This window comes from Mustela lutreola, chromosome 1 (genome assembly GCF_030435805.1).
Source record: "Mustela lutreola isolate mMusLut2 chromosome 1, mMusLut2.pri, whole genome shotgun sequence".
Lineage (NCBI taxonomy): Eukaryota > Metazoa > Chordata > Mammalia > Carnivora > Mustelidae > Mustela > Mustela lutreola.
The window spans coordinates 69,698,027-69,723,262 of record NC_081290.1 but is presented as its reverse complement, the minus strand read 5'-3'; the positions used below and the strand labels follow the sequence as shown (position 1 = coordinate 69,723,262).

The 25,236-nt window shown below is 35.0% G+C and overlaps 1 protein-coding gene and 1 non-coding gene across 10 annotated transcripts in view; both read right to left on the bottom strand.

The window, feature by feature from the left end:
• INPP4B (inositol polyphosphate-4-phosphatase type II B) overlaps window positions 1-25,236 on the bottom strand; it is an 834,661-nt gene that overhangs the window by 461,580 nt on the left and 347,845 nt on the right. The window lies entirely within an intron of this gene.
• Window positions 20,938-21,041, bottom strand: LOC131822889 (U6 spliceosomal RNA). The gene has a single exon (XR_009350371.1). It is a non-coding gene; the product is annotated as a U6 spliceosomal RNA (small nuclear RNA).

Genomic DNA, 25,236 nt, shown 5'->3' with positions numbered 1-25,236 from the left:
CCAAAGTCCTTTTCCTTTGTCTTGTCACTTCTCTACAAAATTATTACTCTTTGCTAAGATGCTACATAAGCCCAAGTCTAACACCCTTCTGAGTTATTCATCAGAGGTTTTTCTTGCATGAGGTACACTGCCTGTGTTAATAGACTGTTTTTCTCTTGTTAACTTGTTTCTTTGTTAGTTTAATTTAGAGAATTCTGCCAATAAACCAAAGATGGGTAGAGGAAAAGTTTTTCCTCCCTTGCACCTATTCAACTCTCCTGTTGAATAAGAAAAGGAAGGTACAGAAAAATGAATGAAACACACTTTTTTATGTTTTGATAATTGCAATATGATTACAAATATACATGTAGATGCTTACAAATCATATAAAAATTATATCATTATACAGTTATATAAAATGGAACCATGGAAGGATAAATATTAGGATGTCACCAAGAATTTCCACCCTTTGCCGGTGGTTTGTGTGGTGATTAGTGTTGAAGATGAAGGAGAACATTAAAAAAAAAAATCAGGCAAAAAAAACCCAACAACAACATATAAAAAGACTGTTAAAAATTGAAAAGTATACAAATAAGCAAAATTATATATAGGGACATAATTTTTAAAAATTACAAATGATGGTCACTTTCTTGTTTTTAAATCTCTCTCTCCTTGGTGATTAAGGAAATTTCCTGTGGGAATGTTGAGGAAATGACAGGGAGGCAGTAGGCCCACAGGTTTTGGTACTGGACAACCAGAGTTCATGTCCCACCTTGTCAGTAACTGGACGTAGGACTTCCAGGGATTATTTACTTTTCCAAACTCAAAATTTCCTCATCCATGCAGTAAGCTTTTGAGAATAAAATGTGACTATGTAATTAAACTGCTTACCAGAGTGCCTGGTACATAGTAAGTGCTCAATAAATATTGGCTATTAATATCATTTTTATTACAGTTACTGCAAACTAATGAAATTTCAATCTCAGAGGAAAGGAGGACAGGTGGAAAGCAAGATGATTTTGAAGTTCAAGTGTAAGTGATTTGAAATTGTCCTGTTATATTTTATTTTATTTTATTTTTTTAAAGATTTTATTTAGTTATTTGACAGACAGAGATCACAAGTAGGCAGAGAAGCAGACAGAGAGAGAGAGGAGGAAGCAGGCTCTCCACGGGCCAGAGAGCCCGATGCAGGGCTCAATCCCAGGACTCTGGGATCATGACCCAAGCCGAATGCAGAGGCTTTAACCTACTGAGCCACCCAGGCGCCCTATTTTTTTTTTTTTTAATATTTTATGTCCTGTTATATTTTAAATTCTCTTTCCTTTGTTTTGATTAGGTATAGAAAGTTAAAATCGCTTAATATGGTATCAAGATCCTTAAAATCAATCCCTCACCTAAGTGCAATGACTCTCCTTTGTCCAGTATTCTGTTTGTTTCCCAAACAATTCCTGCAATACCTACTCAAAAAGTTTTGTTTGGGTCAAAGAGTGAACATGTTGACACATTTATGAAAACCTACTAGATGCCAGGCACTGTGCTGTATATAGCAATACTGAAAAGTATGTTCCATTTCCCACATTTTGCAGATAAAAGAACTAATGTCCCCATAGTTTAGATGAATATCAAAAGTTTGTTTGATGTTTGGGAAATCCAGTTTCAATCCCCAGGCATGTTCTAACACAGTCTGTTGTCATCAATGTATATTAGTGCTGTATAAGCAGTAAATAGTCTACAAATTTAAATGTAGTTGGATTTTTAGTGGAAGTTTCTGTTGCCATAGAGTCTTGGCTGAGGTCCTAAAATTGAAGATAGCAGGTGATAAATGTACTTCACACATTCTAAAGAGAGTTGCTAGGCACTCCTACCCAGACTTGCTGAGATAAATCTAAACATGCCCTTACCTTCCTTTTTTGTCACCTGTCATCAGTCCATCTAAAGTTGATAAGATATTGGGGCTCTTTAGAAAACTTCTTAGCCTAGAAAAGAGGAGGGTTGGGCTTTTCACCTCCCCCCCATATCCAGACTATGATCAAGAAGCATTCCATCATAGAAAGAGACAGCTATTGGGCATATGAAACACAGGGCACTATGTCAGATTATAAGAGCACCAGAGAAGAGATACCTTAAAATTAAAATACCTTTAATGCTTGCAACTGTTCCTTTACTTCTAGTTCCTACCCCTTCCTACCTCCTCAACCATGGAAGACCCACAGCTACAGAGTTTGGGGATAAAAGAACTGTGAGAGCAAAATGGAGAAAGAGTGAAAAAATAGATAATGTCCTCCTCCCCTTCCCCACTGTTGATCTGAGGAATTCTTGTGTCAGAACTGAGCTGGAAAGATGGCAGATGCCTTAAACTGAATTAGAGGTGAAAATTATAATATGTAATTGTATATATATTCTCAATATATTCAGAAAATTTCTAATACACCAGGAGTATTCCTCCTGGAAAGATCTGGGTTCTTTCTGAGATCTTCCCCAGTAACTGAGAAAGAAAATTCAATGAAGTCTATTAGAGGGCAGTGGCAAGAGAAAGAATAAGGCTATTTCATGATTATCTGTTATTGACTGGTGATATAAGAAAGTGTTACTTCTACCCTCTGGTTTTTCTAACGCTGTTCACTTATGTTGCCCTTGAAATTCTGCCCCACGTCTGGTTTTGCCTTCCACAACATTGTCTCCATGCCTTTCACAATGTCACTGGATAAATTAATATTTTCTTCTTGCTCCCATAGCCTTAAACCCAATTCATCATTTACTATTGTATCCAAGAATATAGTCAGACTCCTTTGAAATAGTGAGCTCCTTAAGGGTATGGCATCTTGCCTTTTAATTCCCAGTGGTTAGCACAGTATCTTGCTCATATTAAACATTTGATACTAGCTGATTAAACTGCTATGGAATGAAGAGATCACTGAAGTCAGCCACAGAATCCAAGACATTTGTCTATCAGCTGTGTCCCTGTACCTCTAGAGGATAAGTCCAGAAAACTTCCCCTAGGCAGCAGAAGAGTTTCTGCTTTTCTGAGGACTTGTTAGGTAAGAGTCAAGATAACTTTGATTTAGCTGAACACCCATGAAAATAGAGACCCAGGGTCATCCATGTATGAAGCAAACTACAATTAAGCTCCTACTATGTGTCAGCCATTAGAAATGAGAAATGAAGACAGCACCTACCCTGTTTTTTTAACTGATAATGTTTACAACTGTTTAAAATGGATCTCAGTTTGGAAAATGCATGATCATCATTTGCTGAGAGCAATGGCAGCTTAAACTCAGAGTTGATGAAACTCTGGGTGTGAGGTGTCAGCTCTATAAAATGAAGATATGGAAACTTAGGTAGGCATAAACTGAGGGCAATAAAGCAAGTCATGGAACCAACAGCAGACCTTTCTACAGACACTTTTTTACTGAGAGAGTGTGATGGCTGCATAAATCTCAACCCAACCACTGACTTAAGAATGACGTGTCCTAAATTCACCCTAAGTATAAAAGCATCATCGTAACCATCACCAAGATGGTTTTACCATTCCCATCAGCTTGACTAAATTTTAGACAGTTTCTTTCTGACTATAAACCCCATCCCACTCCCCAACCTCTTTTGTTTTAGAGTATTTATTTTTTTTAAAAAAAATTTTTATTAACATAGGATGTATTATTTGTTTCAGGGGTACAGGTCCGTGATTCATCAATCTTATACAATTCACAGCACTCACCATAGCACACACCGTCCCCAGTGTCCATCCCCCAGCCACCCCACCTCTCCCACACCCCTCCCCTCCAGCAACCCTCAGTTTGTTTCCTGAGATTAAGAGTTCCTTATGGTTTGTCTCACTCTCTGGTTTCGTCCCTTTCATTTTTCCTCTCTTCCCCCATGATCCTCTGCCTTTTTTCTCAAATTCCACATATCAGAGAGATGATATAACTGTCTTCCTTTTAAAAATTTGCAATTGTACTATGGAAAGAACCAAGATGCCCTTCAACAGACGAATGAATGGAACGAAGGAAGATGTGGTCCATATACACTATGGAGTATTATGCCTCCATCAGAAAGGACGAATGCCCAACTTTTGTAGCAACATGGACGGGACTGGAAGAGATTATGCTGAGTGAAATAAGTCAAGCAGAGAGAGTCAACTATCATATGGTTTCACTTATTTGTGGAGCATAACAAATATCCTGGAGGACAAGGGGTGTTAGAGAGGAGAAGGGAGTTGGGGTAAATTGGAAGGGGAGGTGAACCATGAGAGACTATGGACTCTGAAAAACAATCTGAGGGGTTTGAAGTGGCGGGGGGTGGGAGGTTGGGGGAGCCAGGTGGTGGGTATTATAGAGGGCATGGATTGCATGGAGCACTGGGTGTGGTGAAAAAATAATGAATACTGTTTTTCTGAAAATAAATAAATTAATTTAATTTAAAAAATTTGCAATTGTAAATTCTTATTTTACTCATTTGATATGTAAATATTCTGGCCTCTAGCCAATTTTACAACCCAGGAATATTTTTCACAGGGAGCCATGGGTCATTATTTTAAAATGTAATTATTAAGAAAGATAGTACGCTTATCTCCCAGTCTCTGTGGGTAGGTAAGGAGTCTAACCTCCATAAGCATCAATGAACAAACACAGATGGCCTAATCACATTTCACAGGGACCAAGTGCCCCACTAAGCCCTCCCAGTACTTCTCTGTTAGTTCATCACAGTGCTTAAAACTCTTCTCCTTTTTGTTTCCACAGAGTTGAGTTTAATCTTTCTTCCCTATTGCAATAGTCTTGATAACATTCTTCCTTGTTTAACTCTGTTCAGTGTAATTTTTGTTTGGCAACCACTGTATAGAACTTCACAAAATAGTCATGGTAATAACTATGATTAATAAAAAAAATATTTAATACCATTTCTTGACACTATAAACCATGATTCCCAACCAAGGGTAATTTTGCCCAAAGGAATCATTTGGTAAAGTACGGAGACCCTATAGGTTGTCACAGTTAGGAACAGAAGCAGGAAGTTTGCTATTGGCATATAGTGAGTAGAGTTTAGGGGTGCTGTTAAATATTTTAAAACGCACAGGAAGTCCCTCATAACAAAGAATAATTTGCTACAAATGTAAATAATACCTATTTGAGAAATCCTGCTATAAACAATCAGGATCCTAAGAACACTCTTCTAGGTCTCAGCCTGGCCAAAGAAATTAGTCTGTGCCAAAACCCTGAACCAGATTGTTAGACAATAGTTTTTAAAAGTAGCAAAAGTAGACAACTAAGAAATAACTATAAATAGCTCCTAGGGACTCAGAGTGGTTAAGTCATTTGGTTTTGGCTCAGGTTATGGTCTCAGGGTTGTGATATTGAGCCTCTGGTTGGGCTCCATGCTCAGCACAGTGTCTGCTTGAGATTCCCTCTCTCTTACTCCCTCTGCCCCTCCCCTTGCGCTCTCTCTCTCAAATAAATAAATAAAATCTTTAAAAAATAGCTTTGCATTAAGTGACTCTTAATCTCACAAAACAAACTGAGGGTTGCCGGGGGGAGGGGGTTGGGGAGAAGGGGGTGGGATTATGGACATTGGGGAGGGTATGTGATTTGGTGAGTGCTGTGAAGTGTGTAAACCTGGTGATTCACAGACCTGGGGATAAAAATATATGTATATAAAAAATATATGTTTATAAAAAATAAAAAAAAAATAGCTTTGGAAGATAGTATTATTGAGAAACATGAGTAGAACAAATACAATTTAAAGAATATTGAATTATTAAGCTAATACCAAGTGAGTCTGCATTTTGCATTGGGGTAGAACATGATACCCTTGTTGATGGTGTCCAGGTTCTCTACTAACTGTAGCAACATGAACCAGGTATTCAGCTCTCAGGTTCAGTTTTCTCATGGCTATAAAAGAGGAATCAGGGCCCCTCCCTCACACTATTGTTGTAAAGATGCAGCGATATGATGCATGCTCATTGCTTAGTATGGTGTCTGACTTAAACTCTCAGTACAATAACGATTTTAAAATTGCAATAAAAAAGGAAAATAGAGGTCCCAGAATTGACTACTTAATAAATAAATGAGGAAATAAGTGACATCTAATTAAGTCCTAAGTTTGTCATTTACTATTTTGAGACCGAGCTAACTCTTCAAACACCATTATTTTTATGAGAGTTGAAGATCCAGATAATCCAATTTGTGGGCTTGCTGAGTCACTCTGGACTCTTAATCACATGAAGGTTATTTCCAAGTAAGAATCTAATTAGATGTTTAATTAGTCTATATAGGCTAATGAACTGCCACTCTGCCACTAAATCCTTTAGAGGTTCATGTCAGCCAGTTTAGAGACACAGTAGTAACTATGATTAATCCGATATAGACTGCCACCACCAATCACTGTCTTGCTGACCAAAGACTAGCCCTCAATTAACCCAAAGCCCCCTAGGAGAAATGTTATGTTTTCAGATGCTCTCCTAACTGGCAAGTTAGCCCAAACAGGTTACTTGATTTCTTTTTCATTTCTCAAAAAGTAGTTATTGTAGCAATAATAAAGAACAAACATATATCTAATTCACTTGTGGCACATTGATTTCATTTTATTTGGCAAGTTGACAATAAAAAAAAATTAAACACCTTCCCTTCTCCCCTTCACACACAGGTAGAAAACCCATACCAGGACAGACTGGCTTTAAATGGTTCTATGTAAATTAATTTGACTTATTTTGTAATGTAAAGTTATAGCCCATCCTCATCAACTGCACTTGGGAGTAAAAGACAGATATTATGTCTCATTTTTGTTTGTCCCACATTTAAACCTTCTATTATTTGTATTTGTCTTATGCATTCTTGGAAATATGCTAAAGATTGTCTGAGTTTCCTCAAGAGCCATATTTTAAATTTAAAAATGCATTGGTAAATGAGAAATAAAAGTATAAAATCCCTAAGTGTCCACTCAATAATACATTACTAAATCAATATATAAAGAATGTTTTTAAACCACCAAACTATAGGAAACTAAGTTTAAAAACAGTGGATATCTTCCCCCAAATTTTCTAAACTAATTTATCCTTTAAATAGACTTGTCAGTTTCAAATTGAATATGACTTGGGTTTCTGAGATCTTGGGAAATGAAGAATATCTTGTTTCATTTTCTAGTCTTACATAAAGCAGAGTTGTATTAAAATTTTCAAATTTCTTCCCTCTTTATGAGTTCCAGAGGGTACATTTTGGTTAGTTCAATATGCTATTCCTACTTTAACTTTCTCATAAGTTCATTTTTCAATTTCATCCTAAAAATTTTAGTCAAATAAAATCTTCAAAGTGCTAGCAATCTCTAATATACTTTTGAAAAGGGAAACATTAAGTATAATTCCAATAAAGTACAGATCAGGACATAATGCTAAGAAGAACTTAAAATAAATTATTAAAAGTGGTACAGAATTACCCTTTACAATAACCTTAACATGGGGGCAAGTGATTTAACATTCTGCCTAAAAGGGAACACGTTTTACCATCTAACAATCATTTATAGACATTATTTAGAAGGACTTCTGTAAATAAGTTAGTACCAGTTGTAGATCCAGAGCTTACAAAAGCCAGCTTGTTAGTTTGGAAAACAATACTGTTGTCTAAGTAAGAAAATGTTTTAACGGTTTCAATCAGTGGCTCTCAACCTTGGTTGCACATTAAAATTACCTCTGGAGCTTTTAAACACTCCAATACCTAGACTACCCCCAGATCAATTAAATAAAAATACCTAGGCTGGGAAGAAGGCATTGGTATTTTTAAACGCTCCCCAGGTTGATTCCAATATTACAGTCCAGGTTAGGAACAGATCCTTTAAAGAAATGGAAAATTTAATAATAGCATAGAGTTAAAGGGAATATATGGATATATTTTCACAACTAAAATCTAATTAGAGTAGAAGGAAGAATTATCTCTCTGTGCTCCCACTCCACAGCTATAACTTTCAGAATGAGGTTTAAAGCCACTATTGGAGTATATTTTTAACCTTTTTGTTTTTCTTTTATTACTCCAGAAAAACATTTAGATAATTTCTTACATGTATATTTAAGTTGATGCAATTTGCTTTGATATGGCCATTTATAATACTCTAAAGTATGAACATAAATATTGTAATTTCAATGGACTCTGACTGAAACAGAAGATTTAGTCACCAGAAGATGCAGGCAACTTTTTTTCTCAAACATAGAACAAAAATATGAAATCTGATATATAAGAATATCATAGTATAACAGAAGAAATAACTTTTGACTCCATAGATTAAATCTTGTAAAAATCACAATGACTAATATATTAACTTATTAAAAAGTAGTTGAGACCCTTTTAGCACCCCACTGGGCCCTGGAGATACAAGTTACCTGAAAGACAGAGCTCCTGCTATCATTGATGGACAGCTGGTTGACCTGTAGGTCAGGCTATAGATTTTTTATCCCACCTATATAGTCACCATAAACTCAAGATATTGTTAAACATTAGTATTATGTCAACTTCCAAATGAATTACTATTTGCTTATGTTTGTCTGTGTAACAAATTTTCAGATCATCTTGGTTGATATTCAATAGCTTTCTTTAGGTCCCATCTTTAAAAAAAAACAACAAAGAACAAGAAAAGGGGTCCCTCGGTGGCTCAGTCAGTTAAGTGGCTGCCTTCAGCTCAGGTTATGGTTTCAGGGTCCTGGGATTGAGCCCTGCATTGGGCTCCCTGCTCAGCAGAGATCCTGCTTCTCCCTCTACTTCTGCCTGCTGCTCTATCTGTTTGTGCTCTCTTTCTGTCAAATAAAAAATATAATAATAAAATCTTTTAAAAATAAATAAAGATGGGATTGGGAGGGAGACAAACCATAAGTGACTCTTAATCTCACAAAACAAACTGAGGGTTGCTGGGGGGAGGGGGTTTGGGAGAAGGGGGTGGGATTATGGACATTGGGGAGGGTATGTGCTTTGGTGAGTGCTGTGAAGTGTGTAAACCTGGTGATTCACAGACCTGTACCCCTGGGGATAAAAATATATGTTTATAAAAAATAAAAAATTAATTTAAAAATAAATAAATAAATAAATGACCAAGAAAAGACTGATAATTTTAAATATTAAAATTATTTAATAGTTAAATTTATGCAAGTTTCTGAAAAAAATATATAGTAGATGACTCTCATATCTCTAACTCCCTCAAATTTGTTTCTTTCTTGCTTTCTTACTGTCTCTCATTTTAATCATCATTACTGTTATTTTGTCAGCTATCTAGGCAGAGTCTCTAATACATAACTTGAAAATATTTCTGAAAACAAAACTAGCATTGGAAAATTATTATTGATCCACTTAGAATTTTTTCAGCTCTTAATTATATTTTCTGTATAAGAGTAATTCGTGCTCATTATACTGTTTTATAAGTACAAGAGAAAATTACTCATAATTCACCATGAGAGCAACTATATTTAATATTTTGACATCTTTACAAGTTTTCTCTCTCAAACTTTTACAGTTAAAGTCATATTGAATCTAAAATTCTATATATTATTCCATTGGTACAGCTTTTTAATTTACATCCTATTTTAAAGATTTAAAAATGTCATTAAGAACTCTTTTGTTTTTAAAGATTTTATTTATTTATTTGACAGACAGAGATCACAAGTAGGCAGAGAGGCAGGCAGAGAGAGAGAGAGAGAGAGAGGGAAGCAGGCTTCCTGCGGAGCAGAGAGCCCGATGCAGGGCTCGATCCCAGGACCCTGAGATCATGACCTGAGCCGAAGGCAGCAGCCCAAACCACTGAGCCACCCAGGCGCCCCCATTAAGAACTCTTTATCAATCTTACTTGAAAGGGTATATGGCTGAAATTGTTAATATTACAGAGTACCTCAAGATCTTCAGAATATTAATTTAATAAGCAAATATTTACACACACTGCTTTATATGTATCAGATACTATTTTAAACACTGAGGACAGAGAAAGAAGAAAGATTCATGCCTTATAGAGTTTATATTCTTTTAAGAAGTAACAGACAACAATAAATAAGCAAATAAATAAATAAAATAATTTCACAGAGTGATTCTCGTTTTAACAGTCATGGGATTCTGACAATAGATAGGGAGCTGGTTAGAGAGGGGAGGTGCTTAGAAAGATACCCATCTCCAAGTAGATAACTTCTACTTGGAGAAGGGTATCTTTAATATCATGATATTAAAGATGATATTAATGATATCTTTAATATCATTAATCAGATTTAATCATATCTTTAATATCATTAAATCTGAGATTTATTGATAAGCAAGAATCAACCATGTTTGAAACTCAAACATATGCAAATGCAAGAGGAATGGAATAAAGCTACCTTCCAGGAAATTCTTTGGAACAGATCTTCATGAAGTTACAGGCAAAAAGTGAGCAAGACTTGAAAATGCCCCTTCCTCGCCAGTCCTCATGTTGTTCCCCTTGAATCAGATCTCATTCATTCCTCAGAAGCCACTTAGAAACCAATTACTTTATTACATGTCACCAATTACAAGAGAACTGATAAAGCCAAATTCTTCCCCCAAAATTTCTAAGCAAAGACATAGAACATATGATAGAATTAAACTTTGTGCTATCCTTTATTTTTACTATGAATTATTGACATTTCCCAGGATTATTGACATTTAAAATTAGTGTTGCTATTATTGTTGTTGTCAGTTTTGGAGATGAAATGTACTGTCTTGTACAAGTGGTTTAATATTGCAGTAAAGACTTTAGGCTAGGGACGGATTCTAACAGCTAAGACTTTACTAAGGTACTTAAACCAGACACAATTTCCTTATCCCAATAATAATAATTTGAGTTTTAAACGAGATGGTGCAGAGAACTCAGTCTAGAGCCTGAAAAAACAAGTCTTTAGAGAGGGAGCGAGGTGGGGAGAAGAGACTGAAAGAGATTGGTGGGGGAGAGAGATAGCATATATGTGCATGTGCACATGTGTGCACACTCGCATAACACCTTGAGATTATTTTAAATATTGTGTGCATAAATATCTTACTAGTAGCAAAACCAAGGCTTAATTTAGTTTGCCTTCAATGGCCTCCTGAAAGTGCATTGCTTAGAAGACTGAATGTGTTCTGCTGACAGAGAAGAACAATCCACCAATGTTTACATGGATGGATTATATAATGTGGGATTTGGGGAATTTAAAATCCCAAACTCCACTAACTCTTGGTCACAGATGTGATGCTAAGTTTCAAACAATCACATTGTGGCATGAAAAAGAAATGCTAAGGTCTTCCTAATTTTTCTCATCTTTTCCTGTTATTCTCAAAGTTCTTACCAGGTGAGAACTCCCTCCACACTAACACAACTATTTTCAGGGACACTGTCTGAGGACCAGCACTACATATTTGGGATAGAACTCCAAAAGGCAGTGAGATGGCACCCAAGGAAGGGAAGGAATTTAGAAAGAAACGAATAAAGTAGCTTACACATTGTCTTCCTCAGAAGCCCAGCAACCCTCAATAAGAGTTACCTCATAGTAAGGGAAAGAGGGCTAATCATGTGAGCTTGAACCAGAACACTCCATTTTCCTGTTATATATACATATATAAGGACATGATGACCAAAGGGTTCCATACCTGATCAAAAAACCTTGAAAACCTCTGAGCCAGTAAAGCTCTTTGTAAACTGTAGTGTGATTTGCAAATGCTAGTTGCTAATATTATTACTGCTGTTTCTTGGTTCCTATGACAATTTAAATGCTTTTTTTATTGGGAAATTGTTTAATTAGATAATAAATCTCAAGAAGAGGCATTGTTCCAAGTTAAAGATTTATTTTTGTCTCCACCATTCTGTGCCATAAGCCCATTTAAAATGCTTCCTAAAGGGATTCATTTAATGGAGGAAGCTGAAGCATTTGACTAAACTTTTCCATCACAAATTTAATTCACATAGGATCAACCCAGTTAGTCATCTAGAGTAAAGATATTCACCACACTTCCTGGTTGTTATGAGAATATCCAGGAAAATATTTCCTGCCTCCCTCAGTTAGAAATGAGGCCCTTAAGGATCTCCATTCAATTACTTCAACCTACATATTTAATGCCAGGTTATAGACAAATGCTAAAGAATATTGAAAAATAGTAACAACAGGAATCCAAGTTAACTCAATACTCATTATTTGTCCTAGAAACGAACAATACAAATATAGAATAGTGTGTGGGACTTAAGTCAATAATAATAGCAAAGCCATATAATGCTTGCTATATGCAAAGCAGTGGTCTATATGCTTTATAAATATTAATTCATTTATTCCTCACAACAACCTATGGACTTAACACCATGATTATCTTCTTTAAAGATGAAGCCTAGGGAGAATAACTCACCTACCAGAAGTCAGTGTTGGAGCTAGGATTCAAACCTAGGCGATCAGTCTAGAGATGATCATATATTGTTTTAATTTTTAGTTTCAGAGGGTTTGAGACTTAGAAAGTATATTTTTATCTGAAGTTTTCCAATTATAAGTATGCTTTAATGTTTGATGTCTTCCTTTTACCCCTCTGAATCCATAACCCACATTTTTCTGTCTTGCTCTGTGCTTCAGAGTCTGACCTATATGAGTAACATTGATAGGCTTCCAGCTGGGTTTAGTACTGGAGATTGGAGGTCAACAGGAGTATGAGGACAACATATTTATTTTCCTGGTTCCTCCTAGTCAGGTCACTACTGGTCAGCTGCATCCCTCTTTTGAAACCACAACACTTCAAATGACTCACTTCACTCTGGATTCTGCTACCTCTCCCTTCCTCTGCCCCTAAAAACCTGAAGATAACAATAGTTTTCTGTTACTACAGTTGCTAGGGCACTGAACCATATTTGTTATTTTCTCTAAATACTGAACACATCTTTGTAAATAGGCTTGTTGTTAAACTTTCGTCAAATCAGGAATCTGAGCATTCATCTTTTCATCTAGTTTATATATGACTGGACAAAAAGATAAATGCAGTATAACCCTCACTATCCCCATTTTCTAAGTTCTGCACAAAAGACTCGGGAAATAAATTCTAGAGTTATCCAAAGAGAGCTCCATTACTCCTACTACAAGTCTATATAAAAATTATTTGCCAATTTTTTTTGATTTTTATAAGAGGCCAGGAATTGGGGTCTACAAATAGAACACATTTTAATTCCAATAACAGTCATAGGGTCTGTAAAATATCCTGAATGTCAAGCAGGAAGGCAGTAGCAGACCTATTCAATTTGGATGTTGATCTCTTTGAGGTGGATGACCTTATTGAAACCTTGACTCAGGTGTCATAAATCAGGTACTTAGCCTAATTAAGTATAAAAATATCTGATGCTATGCAACTGATAAAACTGGATGTTGACTTCCTGGAATCAGATAGTAAAATACATCCAGGAAATGTAATCCCATGGTACAGAAAGATACCAGGTGCATCCCTGTTTCCCCTTCAAACTAATTAGCCATTCATCAGAAACAATGTATATCTATGAATATATCTTGGTCTCAAAAAAAGACTAAACATCTGAACTGACCTTAACACCTCTTATTCAAAACATCTCAAGTTGATCTTGTCATTTACTTTGACAGCTCACCTTGTGAGAGTAGAGATTATTTCCAGTGAAAGGATGTAAGAACATGCTGAGCCATAATTCCAAAACTATGGTTACCCTCCTTTTCTTCTCCTTTGATCCACCTTTATAGTGCTCATAACTCTTCACTGCTCCACTCCTGGTTTTCATGTTGAAGGTCTAGCTTTACAGCTATGATTCAGCTGCTTGGCTAGAACGATGCATTTCTTTTCACTATGACTTGATGTTTGCAAAGTTAAAGTGTGTGGAGGTAAATGACACACTGTCTTTGCTTACAAACCTCATTGTTTCATCATCAACATGTGTCACAAGAGTCTTAAAACATATGAGCATGTACATCTACCAGTGGAATAGATACAAGTTGACATCTCTCTGAATTACAGTTTCATAGAGCAATGGTTGGAGATGGATGCATAATATTGATCCATTTCAGCAATAAGTATCTGGGGAATCTCCTGGGGGTACTTCTGAACTGGCAAGGAACAATGATTATGACCAAATGTTAAAAGACAAGAACCCTGGGCCCTGCTTTTCTAATTCTAGCTCTGTCACCTTCTTGATGTATGGCACTAGAGCTACCCCACCACAAAATGACACCTTTCTATATGACCTAGACTTCAAAGTTATTGGTATGAACAAAAATGATTTATTTGTATAGATGGCAATAGAAAAACCTCTGTGCTACTTCACCTTGCAAAAATCAGTCAGAAATTATTTTCAGTGATTGAGATACTCATTGTCCTGAAACAAAGACAAGGTACAGTGTTTCATTCAAATTATACATGTTTTTTTTTTTTCCTCCTTTCCTTTAGTAGCCAACTTCTAAGGTAGTCTCCTCCAATAACCATCATTTTCTGATATTCACACACTTACATAGATAGTTCTCTCCCACATTGGATACCTGTATATCCAATATGATATTGATTTCCAAGGTTAGTTCATCAAAGCCATTTGACCTCTTCCTTGTTCCTGTATCATTCACTCTAAGAGAAACCAGCTGCAGTGTAAGAGCATATTCAAAGGGATAGTCCAAATAATGAGGAACTGAGGCAACCTACTGAAAGTCAGCACCACCTGCCGGTCATATAATTAAGCCATCATGGAAGCAGATCTTCACATCCCAGTCAAGCCTTCAGATGAATGCAGCATCTTGACTGCTACATCATGAAAGATCCCAAGCCGGAATCACACAGCTAAGATACTCCTAAACTTTAGATCCACAGAAACTGTATAAGATAATAAATGTTTGCTGCTATAAATCACAAAGATTTGTGTGTGGGGGGGAAGGTGATTTGCTATGTAGTAATAAATAACTAAAATACTATTCATTCTGATTTTCTTTTATACAAGGTTTACCTTTCCACCAAACCTGACACTACTCACCTATTTTTCAAGCAAGACCTTCTTATTGGTATGGCAAAATAGTGAGGAGCAACAGGAAGGCATGATCACTTTGACAATGACACAATGTTAGTGAATTAATACTCTAAGATATATATGTCCATAGTTACATCTGTTCAATGAAAGTCAAACTGAAAAATGTCCTCGTCCAAGAAATTGTTTACAAAAATAAATACTACATGCTTATCTTCATAATGTATACGTAACTCTAATTTACGTAGATAATTTCATTGTCTTATAATAGCCTAAGTGGAATACTGGTGATGTCATTTTATTACCCAGACAGTTATAAGTAGTGAGTTAATGTTCTGTCATTAACCCCTGTTAACTGCCAGAATCGAGTCATTTTATTTCAACATATAGTGAAATAAGTTAGTTAGGCAATTAAGAGGAGCATCTGGCTAAAATACTGCAAAGGTCTTCCAGTGCTCTTAAATAAAATATGAGTTTCTTTACTGGCAGAAAAATTTCAAATAATTACTAATTGTAACTTTATTTTTGATTCATAATAACATTATACAAAGGGTGCTGAAGCACCTAAAGCAGATAATGTATCATTCTTCCCTACCTGCCTTCTACTCTGTATAAAATCAATTTATCATTAACATTTCAGTTCAGTATTAAAAGGTAATACAATTAGAGAAGCTATACCTTTACTATTTATATCACTATACTTCCCTGACTAAAATAACAAAACAGATGAAAAATCACATCTCTGAAATCTTTTAGGTGCCTGTATAATTTTTTAGTAAAACTATTTAAAAAGCTGTTTTCAGCATTAGATTCCAACATAAGAATAAGTTTGAAAACACAGATTACTTTCTTAGCATTAATGTGAATTTCTCATAGGAATGTCAAAATTCTAAATTAACCTGAATAATATTAAAAATATTGAATTATATTTCACAAGATTTTATCATATACAAATTTAGTTTCTGCAAAGCGCAGAAATTTTCTCTTATGTAAGTCCCAAAATGATTTTTAACGAGCTGTGGAAATTATAATAAAATAAAAAATTCAAAAAGAATGAGATTCAAATGTTTTATCTTTAAGCAAATAGACACTAAATTTCACCAAATATAAAATGGTATAAATGGTAGAAGTTATGAAACGAGAATCACAGAGTGCTTTTCTGAAACACTCAAATGGACAAGGGTTAACTTATTAACCCCTGTACTGGATCTTACATATCTACTTTAAAATTTTGATATTTCCATCAAACATCTGCATTTAATATATTGTAAATTGTCAAAAGGTAGTAATGAGGGAAATTTCTTTCTGATACTAAGTTTGGCTAACAGTGTTTTAGGTGTGGACAATGAAAAATAAAATGTAAGTCAATAAATTTTTGCTTAATCAATTTTATTAATTGTTGTGTCAAATTATACCCTTATAAACCAAAGAGATATACCTACTATTTATAAATCTTCATATGAATTAATTATTTAATAAAATTGTGAAAGGATTTATACTCAATATAATTTCAAAAGGGTTGAGTTCTTTGAGAAATCATTTGTCATTTAATTCTGGGAAATCATTTAATTCTGGGAAATCTTGTGCACTGGATTGTATGAGACTTCTTATATGTTAGGAAGCAATAATTTCTCTTTAGATATTTCACAATACTTGTTGGATGAGGTGAATGAATAAATGAAGAAAAGAAGTTTCCAGCAACTAGTTCTGGCAATGTTTTGTCATCATTATATTCCATTTGTTTGAAAAATACTGTTAACCCTTGTATTGATCTTTGTGTTCTTGAGTTTTGCTTTTTTATTTCCATATAAAATTATACACAATGATTGCTTTCACTAATTTCTCCCCAAAACCTACACTGAGTATAATGGTTCTCAGAAAAATCAAACAAGCTATCAAAGTATTTATTACATTTATGTCCATTACATGCCTAGTTATAAGGAGTAAGACAGGTACTAATTCGAGGAGATGGAGAATATAACCATAGAAACCAAGTTAAATTATATGAAACAATTAGAGAAAGTTAAGAGCTGTGATGTATAACAGCATTTCCCAAAAGATCCTTGAGATGTTAATAGATGTTTTATTAAAAAAAAAAAAAAAAAAAAAAAAAAACTTCTATGGTCAAATAAGTTTGGGAATTATTTCATTAGACATTATCCTCTTGGCAATTCACAGTGCCATTAGCATACTAATGACTGAAAAGTTTTGCAGCAAAGAAAATGGTTGCATTTTGACTAAGCCAGAATATTCAAAATCTTTCACCATGGAGGACTTCATTAAAATGTTCCCTTTTGATCACAAAAATTTTATAAATGAAGAGAAAAAATAACACAAGTGTTTGCCACATTAATTTAACAAGCATTTAACATTTTGCCATATTTGGTTCAGATTTTTTCATCCAAATAATAATCAAAAGATTCCTTACACAAGGCCAACCCCCATCCCATTTTCCTTCGTCTTCCACATCCCAAAATTGGTATATATTATTCTTGATCATATATTTTACTTTAACTTGTATGTTTGGATTCACAAATAATATATAGGATTACTGTGTGTTTTAAGTTTTTAAAAACTATCATTTTCATACACATTGCAATTTACTAATTGTACTCAACATTATGTATATGAGACGGATTATGATAAGATATATGGATTTGGTTTATCTGTTTTAACTGAGGAATTATGTTCTTTGTATAAATAGACCACAAAAATTAATTATCCAATAACCTATTAGGAAAATGTGGATTGGGGGAGGGGTGCTTTAGTCAGTTAAGTGACTGCCTTGGGGTCACATCATGATCTCAGGGTCCTGAGACGGGGCCCCTCTCCTGCTCAGCAGGAAGTCTTCTTCTCCCTTACCCTCTGTCTGTTGCCCTTGCTCGTTCTCTCTCTCTAATAAATAAATTAAATATTAAAGAAAGAACATATGGCTTGTTCTCAATGTTTTCCTATTCTTAAGAATGTTGTGATAAATGTCCTTGCACGTAAATCTTTGTGTGTCTGTTGAAGAGATGTTTCAGAGTATTTACCTAGAAGTAGAATGAATAAGTCATAGATACCCACATTATCAATGCTAGTAGATATTTCAAACTTCTCTCCAAAGTAATTAAACAAGTCACACACCAGCACACCACAGGAATTCCCAGGGATTCACATCTCTGCAAATGTTCAGACATACTAATCTGATGTGTATGGACTTATATAATGCTGATATACAACATTAATTTCCCTTATTATTTTTGGATCCTGAACATATTTTCATAAACATATTGGCCACCTGGTTTCTCTCTTCTGTGAATCATGAAAATTTAACAGTTACTTATATATTTCCCTAACTAATCCTTCACTGTTCAAATTCACTACAAATAACTTACCTGGTTTATGGTTCAACTTTCATTTTTTAATTTTTTTTTAATATTTCAACAGGTGTTCATATTTACCACTCATGTGACATTTGTACCTTGGCATCTTATGTCTTATTTTAAAAATTTCAGTTTTATTTTTCACATTGAGGATTTTATTCCATCTTCTATTTATTTGTGTATTATGTCATACAAGCATTTAATTGCCCAAGTGACATTTCTTGATTAATCTATCCTTTCTGTACTGATTGCTAATGCCACCTCATACATACTAAGTCTTTGTAATATAAAGGAGATCACTAGTAGCTGAGAGAAGGGAGAGGGTTCACTATTACACTGACCCAATCATGCATGGGGACTGCATGATGGGTGCAGTGGCCTTCAGGCAGGGTCTGAACACAAGATGGACATAAAGACATGGGTTTTGGTGTCAGACAAATGTTCATTTATATCCTTTCTGTAATCCTCACTGCAAGCGAATTAATCTTGCTTCAAATAAAATTAATCTTGCTGCAAATGAATTTTTTACCTTGTAAGTGGGGATCATACAAATGATCTAGTACCATTATCTAGTGAGATAATATATTTTAAAATGGTTACTATATAGTCTTGCGTATAGCAGTTGTTCAAAGTGGTTAGTTGTAGTCATTGTAGTTCCTACTATGGCTAGCCTTAGTGATAGGAATGGTAGTAAGATCTAATTAGATCAAGTTCTGTCAGTTCGAAAAGCTAAAACAGATCTGAAGGACATTCTTAGGAAAGCAGAGACAGCACTGGGGAACTGTCTGATTCTAAGGTCAGAACTGGAGATGCCTCTAGGCTGCAGTTTGGAGGACAAGATGTAAGAGGAATTGGAGATACTAGTTTAGGATTGATGGTCTCAAAGGGCGGTTCCAATAGCAGCAATATCTGAAAACTTGTTAGAAATGCTAATTCAAGACCCCAGACTCACTGACTCAGATACTCTGACCAACATGTGACCCACTAATGGCAACTGGTTTTAACAACCCCCACCCGGCTGAATGGATTCTGATGATGTTCAAGTTTGAGGCCCACTGGTTGGGAATACAATGAGTAAGAGCTGGTGCTGAGAAACCATCGTGAACACGAAGCATGAAGAAATTTCTGAGCTGCAGATATGGATTTCTCACTTAAAGAGTGAAACTCTCCTTTTCTAATACATTTGCTTGCTTCTAGTTATTGGTTTTATTGTACTGAATGGCTTCCCAATCTAAGCATCATCTCCCAGCATTCAAGTTCTCCTTGCTGTCTACCTACTGAGCAAAGCAATGCCAACTTTGCAATTCTTAATCACTCTGTCCTTCCCACAATTTCTCTCATGCATCCTTCCCCTATTTTCAGCTTGAAGGCTCCAACAGGGAGGGGAATTTGTCTGGCACAATTTCATTGAACATTAAATACCATGTGTACTGACAGAGCTTTGTAAATAATAATTGAGGGTAATAACAGCCTAGAACCCAGATTTTATTAGCATTAAATATTAAATATAAAATGGTTATCCTGGCCATTAAATATAAAATGCTTATCTATCTATCATCTATCTATCTATCTATCTAATCATCTATCTACCCTTCTCTGACTCCTGAAAGATAAAAGTCAGTAAAGAACATGCTGTATCTGTACCATTTAAGAACACTTTTATTTTAAAACTTATTTCATCTTGAAATCAATAGGTTTAAGCATGAAAAAGAGATGAGCAGTAGTCACAGAAAATATTCACCTGTTTTTGGATTTTTCATTATGTTTTTAGGGAGTTTTATCAACTCTTTGGTAGAAATCAAGGTGGAGAAATAATGAGAGATTTCAGTTTAACAGTATATCAGAGGTCTGGCTAGAGTATTAGTTTTGGCCATGATGTGCCAATCAACTATAAAAGATCAGCTCAGCCTCAGTGACAAGCAGACATCTGAGATAAGTTCATCTACCATGACATGCTCTAGAGTAGGATGCATACAGGAATAGCACCTGCATTTTACACTAGTGCTGCCTTGTAACATCTTGGGGTCCATGTTTAATTTTAAAAAAATGCAATTTTTAGGAACTTGAAATATGTTACCCCATCATTTAAAAATACAAGCTAATCCTGGTGTGTTTCTTATTATGTTTTTTCTTTTACTTTATAATCTGTATATCAATGCATGTATACATGTGAATTTAGATCTATAAAATGTATAGGATAGCATGTAAAAGGTAGGCCAATGAAATATATCTTGTATTATCACTTTATATAACATGTTTAATAGTATATACAAAATTAACCTACAGTGAAAAAGCTTTAACTTTTTAAAAACATTTTGAATAATTGAATACTGCTGTCTTTGTGATGTGAAACCATGATTCCTCACAATGAAATCAATATACTTTGGTCTTTAATTTATTGACAAGCATGACCTGAAGTTTGAAAGCAAGTTCTAGGGTTCAAATTGCCTGTTAATATTGTTAAAGAAAATTTAAACTATTACTCATGTGAATTTTAAATGCTTGAAAAGAAAGAAAATACACAAAACAGCTAGCAATGATTTTATCTTAGTGGAAAGATAATGCATAAATTTTATTTATACATACTTATTTTCTGAATTCCCTATCACAAAGAAGTATTATTATTCATTATGGTACCAATGTTAGTAATAAGATACAAGTGAAATATGTACTTGAATTTGCATGTCATCCTTGCATAGAGGCCATGCTTATCTTCTCTGTATCATTTCAATTTTAGTGTATGTGCTGCTGAAGCAAGCATGAAATATGTACTTGGAAATAGTTATAAACCTTATTCAAGCTGTACCAGATTCCTACTTATAGAACTCATACCAAAACACACATCCACACAAACACATACACAAAAACATATTAGTAATGTCTTCCTTAATGATTAAAAAATAAGATGTCATGAGCAGCAGCAAGTCACAGTGATAATCAACGTTGTTTTGAAACATAGTCCTGAATGGGTAGTAAATGCAGGGGTGATGTTTCAGCAGTCATGAATTGATAAAAAGAGTCAATCATGTGAAGGCACTTTATATAGGTAGAATTTCAAAACCTTATAAAAACTAGTTTTCTTTTTTAAATGAAGAATATTTTGCATTGCCATCCCTTGAGCAACTTCCTATGTTGTAATATATAGACTTGGGATGGCAAATTAACAATTCATCTGATGTGATAATTGGGATAGTCTATAGCAGCAACTCTGAAGGTGTAATCCTAGGAGCCCTAGGGATCCCAGGGAACTTTTCAGGATCTTTGTGAAATCAAAGCAATTTTCAATACATTATTCATCTTTTTTACTATGTTGGCATGTGTCCTCTTTCACTGTGTGGCCAAATGATGGTACAAATACAATAATGGGTAAAATTACTCGATGCTTAGAACAAATTGAGGCAGTAGAACCAATGCGCACTAGCAGATTTTGTGTATTTCATCAACATGCACCAAAATTTATTTTAAGAATATCTTTGATGAATTAGTAAAAATTCGTAATGCTTACATTACATCTTGGAACTTTAAAGACGTGCTTTAATATTCTCTGTGACAAAAATTAAACATAGAGTTAAAGGTAGAATTGTATACTTTTATATGATGAAGTAGATAGTTGTATTAGTTATCTATTTCTGAACAGTTCGTGCCCACACCGAGCAACTTAAAGCAACATACATTTATTATCTTGGTTTCTGTTGGTCAGGAATTCATGTACTGCTTAACTGGGTCCCCTGGTTCAGGTTTCTTACAAGGGTGTAATCAAGGTGTCACCTGGGACCACAAGCATGTCAAAGTCTAACTGGGGAGAAATGGATCTTTCCCCATTTCCAATCTTATCCATGTGGTTGTTAGTAGGATTCAATTACTTGGGGTGCTTGGACTGAGAACCTCAGTTCCCTGTAGTTATTGGCTAGGAGGGCACTCTCCATTCCTTGCCAGGTTGCTCTCTCTATGGGGGCAAGCATTTGAGAAGAACCAGAGAAATTCAGCAAGATGGAAATCATAGTCTTTTATATCCAATCACAGAAGTGACTCTGCCTCACATTTGCCATACTCTATTTGTTAGAAGCAAGTCACCAGCTCCAACTCTCTCAAGGAGAAAGAATGACACAAAAGCATGATTTCCTAGGGGCAGAGATCATTAAGAGCCATGTTAGCAGCAGTGTTCATAATGGTCATCTATGGGAACTACTGCTTGCGTTGCAAGTTGAACTATCTGCTCTTTTCATTACAAACCACTTTTACTTGAAAGAATAATTAACCTAAAAACTATACTTATGCAGGCTTGAGTATTTTGCTGATATTTGCAGAACTGAGTATTTCTTGAAAATAGTGAGTTTTGTTACTTCAAGGAAAACAAATTCAGTGGAATTTGAATATTAAAAGAATGTTAGAATTTTGTAAAACATGTATCTGGCAATAGTGTCTTAACAACTTCTTGATACATAAAAATCTCTTTTACAGGTTTTGTTAGCAATACGAAAGAATGTTGGGTTTGATATTGTATCATGAAATGTGTTGGGGCACCTGGGTGGCTAGGTGGGTTAAAACTTCTGCCTTCGGCTCGGGTCATGATCCCAAGAGTCCTGGGATGTCGCTCCGCATTGGACTCTCTGCTCCACAGGGAGCCTGCTTCCTCCTCTCTCTCTGCCTGCCTCTCTGCCTATTTGTGATTTCTGTCTGCCAAATAAATAAATAAAATCTTTAAAAAAAAAAAAAGAAAGAAATGTGTTAACATGTAAAAGATCTGCAAAACTCAGTGAATCAAGGTTTTTCAGTTGACCAAATGGATGTTTTTCCAGAGACAGGCACATGTCCATTTAAAGTGCAAGATAGACCAATGGTTTTAGCCATTCTGACAGGTGTAAAGTGATATTTCATTATGGTTTTGATTTGCATTTCTCTGATAATTAGTGACAGTGGACATCTCTTCATGTGTTTATTGGTCATCTTTTTTTTGGGGGGGGAAAAAAATGTCTATTCAGTTCCTCTGCCCTTTTTAGTTAAATTATTTGTTTTGGTGTTTGGTTTTGTTTTTTGTTTTTTGTTTTGTTTTGTTTTGGTTTTGAGTTGAGTAAGTTCTTTATATATTTTGGATATTAATCCATTATCCAATACATCATTTGTAAATATGTTTTCCTATTCAGTAAGTTGCCTTTTTGTTTTGTTGATAGTTTCCTTAGGTATGCAGAAGCTTTTTATTTTGATTTAGTCCCAATAGCTTAATATTGTTTCTGTTTTCCTTGACAGAGGAGGCATATCTAGAAAAGTGCTTTTATGGCTTCTATCAAAGAAATTACTGCTTATGTTTTCTGCTGCAAATTTTATGGTTGAATGCTGAGAAATGTATAGAATTGCTGAAGTACTATATTGTACACCTGAAACTAATTTAATATTGTATGTTAACTATACTTGAATAATAAAAAAAAGACAGACCAACGGATCTTATGTTAGCAGTATGAGAAGTTCATTAATATGATTTCAGTTCCACATTACAATTCACTTTTAAAAAACTACTACTTACAGAATTCTAGTGTAGTATCAAAGAAGAATATCCACAATTATCTGAAAAGGGTATTAAAATACTTCTCCCTTTACAACCATATAATATAATTACATGAGGCTGGATCTTTTCCATATACTTCAACCACAACAAATTTGAATGCTGTGAAAGCAGATACGGGAATCCAGCTGGCTCATATAAAGTTAAACATTTAAAATATTTACAAATATGTATAAAAGGACCACTCTTCTCATAAAACTATTTTTGCTTTGGAAACTATAGTTTTTTCCTTAAAATATTTTTATGTGGACATAAAATGGATTTATTTTTACGTGAATTATTTAAGGATGTCTATTTTAATTGCAAGCATGATAAAAATTGATAGATAACCCCACATAAACAAGAACTCTTTGGGATGTCAAGAAATTTTAAGATTGTAAAAAAGATCCTATGATCAAAACTTTTGAGAACCTTTGGGCTAGATTTTGCTACGTTGACAAAGTAGCCCTCAAATTTCAACAGCTTGCACAAAATGATCTCTCATTCACACTACAAGTCCATTGGTGTTTTCTGAGGGAATGTGCTCATTGTTTTGTCAGGAGACCAGCCTCATGGAGAGTACATTTGATCAAGATTATATGTTCACGGAGGGCCTGGGTGGTGCAGCTGGTTGGACATCAGACTCTTGGTTTCAGCTCAGGTTGCAATCTCAGGGTTGTGATCTCAGAGTCGGGGGATTGAGATGCCTTGGGCTCCATGCTCAGCATGAGGAATCTGCTTGGGATTCTCTCTCCCTCTCCCTCTGCTGCTCCTTCACCCCTCAAATAAATAAATAAATCTTTAAAAAATTTCTACACTCCAATAACAAGAAAAATGGCAGTATGGCAAAATTTGCAAAGGCTTAGAAATGTTACCTGGAAGTTACACATGCTACTTTCACTAACTAGTCGTCTTTCTAAGAAAGTCACATGGTCACACTTCACTTTAAGGGGGCAATAAAAGTTAATTTTGCCATATACCCAAAAGAAAATCCAGTGAACAATATAATGAGTACCATGTATGCTAATTCTAATCCATACATACATGCCTGAAGCACTGAGTTAAAAAGGATTATGAGGCTGCATCTTAGACATCTCCATATGTTTATTAGTTTTTATTGCTACTGAAACAACCTATCACAGCTTTCGTGTCTTAAAGAAACACAAGTGTATTTTCCTATGGATCTAGAGGTCAGACATCCTAAAATCAGACTGTGGACAGAGATGCGCTTCTTCTGGAGTCTCTAAGGAACAATCAGTTTTTGGTTTTCCAGCTCCTAGAAAATGTGAACTATAGCAATATTTTTCCCTTAAACCAAAAGTAATTGAACACTTGAGGCACCATTGTAAATGCTGGAGATGCTAGGCTGAACAGAAGTTCAAGTCCCAGCTCTTACAGGGCTTAATTCTAGTG